This window comes from Athalia rosae, chromosome 3 (assembly GCF_917208135.1).
Source record: "Athalia rosae chromosome 3, iyAthRosa1.1, whole genome shotgun sequence".
Taxonomy (NCBI): Eukaryota; Metazoa; Arthropoda; class Insecta; order Hymenoptera; family Athaliidae; genus Athalia; species Athalia rosae.
This window is the reverse complement of record NC_064028.1, coordinates 14,085,279-14,089,012: the sequence shown is the minus strand read 5'-3', so window position 1 is coordinate 14,089,012 and position 3,734 is coordinate 14,085,279. Positions and strand designations below refer to the sequence as shown.

The 3,734-nt window shown below is 49.4% G+C and overlaps 2 non-coding genes across 2 annotated transcripts in view; both read left to right on the top strand.

The window, feature by feature from the left end:
• The first annotated feature begins 604 nt into the window (after positions 1 to 604).
• Positions 605 to 2,518, top strand: LOC125500460. The gene has a single exon (XR_007277842.1). It is a non-coding gene; the product is annotated as a small subunit ribosomal RNA (ribosomal RNA).
• A 1,125-nt stretch (positions 2,519 to 3,643) lies between these two features.
• The window catches only part of LOC125500538, a 155-nt gene continuing 64 nt past the window's right edge, over positions 3,644 to 3,734 (top strand). The window contains exon 1 of the ribosomal RNA XR_007277906.1: positions 3,644 to 3,734. This exon is cut by the window's right edge and continues 64 nt beyond it. This is a non-coding gene — a ribosomal RNA (5.8S ribosomal RNA).

Below are 3,734 nucleotides of genomic sequence, written 5' to 3'. Positions count from 1 at the left end.
CGAACACGCAGACAAAAATTTTTTTCGAATTTTGAAAATTTTTCGTCTGAGCGGAGATTCGCACCACAGGCGTTCGTTTCGTTCCGGTAAGAACCACTCTCACGAGTTCAAAGTTTTTCCGAGCGCTCACGTTTCGCAGGGGCGAGTTCTTCGCTCCGTCTAGAAAATATGATTCAATTTGAATCGTCGACACTACATAACCGCGGGTCGGTGTCTAAGACCGAATGGCCCTTTATGCGGTGACCAGAAAGTCTTCTCTCGCAAGTCGAGGGAAGCAGTCGAACAGAGGCATCAACTCGCCACATTCCGTGCGTATCACAGTCTGTTCGCAGACGGTACACATTGATTTCCAATCGTACTCCCGACGCTTGCAATCTAGCCGAAGGATACGAGAAGGATAATTCGAACGATTTGCACCGGGGAGTCGACAAAAATTGTCTTCACCCGAGGAAACACAAAGTCGAACAGAGCGCTCTGAGCGCTAGTACGCGTACACAAGTTGTGCGGTACCAGATATACATATTATATTAAAACGTGTGGCCGACCGGGCAAAGACTCGGCGGCATGGGGCAACACACGAAAAGAGCTACCAATAACACAAAGCTCCCTGGTTGATCCTGCCAGTAGTCATATGCTTGTCTCAAAGATTAAGCCATGCATGTCTCAGTGCAAGCCATATTAAGGTGAAACCGCGAATGGCTCATTAAATCAGTTATGGTTTCTTAGATCGTACCCACATTTACTTGGATAACTGTGGTAATTCTAGAGCTAATACATGCAAACAGAGTTCCGACCAGAGATGGGAGGAATGCTTTTATTAGATCAAAACCAATCGGTGGCGGGTTCGTCCTGTCCGCCGTTTACTTTGGTGACTCTGAATAACTTTGGGCTGATCGCACGGTCTTGGTACCGGCGACGCATCTTTCAAATGTCTGCCTTATCAACTGTCGATGGTAGGCTCTGCGCCTACCATGGTTGTAACGGGTAACGGGGAATCAGGGTTCGATTCCGGAGAGGGAGCCTGAGAAACGGCTACCACATCCAAGGAAGGCAGCAGGCGCGCAAATTACCCACTCCCGGCACGGGGAGGTAGTGACGAAAAATAACGATACGGGACTCATCCGAGGCCCCGTAATCGGAATGAGTACACTTTAAATCCTTTAACGAGGATCAATTGGAGGGCAAGTCTGGTGCCAGCAGCCGCGGTAATTCCAGCTCCAATAGCGTATATTAAAGTTGTTGCGGTTAAAAAGCTCGTAGTTGAATCTGTGTCCCACGCTGTCGGTTCACCGCTCGCGGTGTTTAACTGGCATGATTGTGGGACGTCCTACCGGTGGGCTTAGCCTTTCGGGGCGGCCCAACTAATATCCCATCGCGGTGCTCTTCATTGAGTGTCGAGGTGGGCCGGTACGTTTACTTTGAACAAATTAGAGTGCTTAAAGCAGGCTATTTTCGCCTGAATACTGTGTGCATGGAATAATGGAATAGGACCTCGGTTCTATTTTGTTGGTTTTCGGAACCCCGAGGTAATGATTAATAGGAACAGATGGGGGCATTCGTATTGCGACGTTAGAGGTGAAATTCTTGGATCGTCGCAAGACGGACAGAAGCGAAAGCATTTGCCAAAAATGTTTTCTTTAATCAAGAACGAAAGTTAGAGGTTCGAAGGCGATCAGATACCGCCCTAGTTCTAACCATAAACGATGCCAGCTAGCGATCCGCCGAAGTTCCTCCGATGACTCGGCGGGCAGCTTCCGGGAAACCAAAGCTTTTGGGTTCCGGGGGAAGTATGGTTGCAAAGCTGAAACTTAAAGGAATTGACGGAAGGGCACCACCAGGAGTGGAGCCTGCGGCTTAATTTGACTCAACACGGGAAACCTCACCAGGCCCGGACACCGGAAGGATTGACAGATTGAGAGCTCTTTCTTGATTCGGTGGGTGGTGGTGCATGGCCGTTCTTAGTTGGTGGAGCGATTTGTCTGGTTAATTCCGATAACGAACGAGACTCTAGCCTGCTAAATAGGCGTACTTTCCGGTATCTCGAAGGCCCCCGGCTTCGGTCGGGAGGTTTTTACTACCGGCGTACAAATAAATCTTCTTAGAGGGACAGGCGGCTTCTAGCCGCACGAGATTGAGCAATAACAGGTCTGTGATGCCCTTAGATGTTCTGGGCCGCACGCGCGCTACACTGAAGGAATCAGCGTGTCTTCCCTGGCCGAAAGGCCCGGGTAACCCGCTGAACCTCCTTCGTGCTAGGGATTGGGGCTTGCAATTATTCCCCATGAACGAGGAATTCCCAGTAAGCGCGAGTCATAAGCTCGCGTTGATTACGTCCCTGCCCTTTGTACACACCGCCCGTCGCTACTACCGATTGAATGATTTAGTGAGGTCTTCGGACTGGTACGCGGCAATGCCTCGGCATTGCCGATGTTGCCGGGAAGATGACCAAACTTGATCATTTAGAGGAAGTAAAAGTCGTAACAAGGTTTCCGTAGGTGAACCTGCGGAAGGATCATTAACGTTTCGTTACTGCGAAAAAAAAAGCAGCGAATCGATGATTATTTTGGTAGATTCCACCGTGAATCTCACGCAATTATAATCCAGTCAAAAGACACACATGGCACAAGAGGTGGCGTACATTTTACGCGTGTCACGAATATCGAACTACGTAACGGCCGAAACGGCTCGTGTCGCACTCACACACGTCGACGACGAACGATCTTGCTATGTCCGTTGGAAGAGAGAGAAAATAATATAAAAAGGACATTACAACTAGTGTATCACGGTAAAATATATCGTGTGCAGCAGCCAAAAACAAACTAAGGCATAAATGGCTATGGGTAAAAAAAACACTAGAAAAATAAAAGGACATTGCTACTACGCCAACCTACGGGGGCGCAAGAACGAAAACTCTCTTTCCATTCTGGACGATAGCGATGCGGATCGTGATGCCATTCGTCGATCAGATTTGTGTGAGGTAGCGACATTGTGCGCGTTGCTGAGGCGACCAAGTGCCCGCTTCTGTTGAACGGGACGCTTGGTGTGCGTTTGAATCAACCGTTCGGTCGATCCCCCCGCTTTGTACGAGGCGTGGCGCGCGATTGATCGAACGGTTTTTTTTATGCTTTTTTTTCAAATTGTTTCTTTTCAAAGATACACATGAAGAAAAGTTACCATACTTTCACGGGGTAACCTGCTCCGGCTGGAGTTTAGCTCCACCGGGGTGACGTCGCGTTCTCCGCGGCGGAAGGTTGGCGACGAACTTTCGCCCCGTGAAATGCAATTGAGATCTTATTCCTTTTGCGCAACATTACCAAAATCCACGTGCCGTGGTTCCCCCCAGACACAAAAAATATGGCTCGATCGAATTATACGCGGCTTCCTCCTCGCACGTAAAGTGTTGTAGAGTACAAGCCGCGCTCGAGCCTTTCGGAGGGGTTCCGCGCGTCACGCGCTTGATATTGGAATCACATTCGAACTGATCGTACAAAGAAACGCTTGAAGCGAGGTGCACGAATGATCGCAAGATTCTTCGCGTCACGACGAGCCGGCGTAACAACCGAACAATTGTCAAAGTGTCTCCTCTGCCCTCCGTTTTGACTCGAGGTGCGGCCGGAGACACGATGCAAAGTGAAAAAACGATTACCCTGAACGGTGGATCACTTGGCTCGTGGGTCGATGAAGAACGCAGCTAATTGCGCGTCTACTTGTGAACTGCAGGACACATGAACATC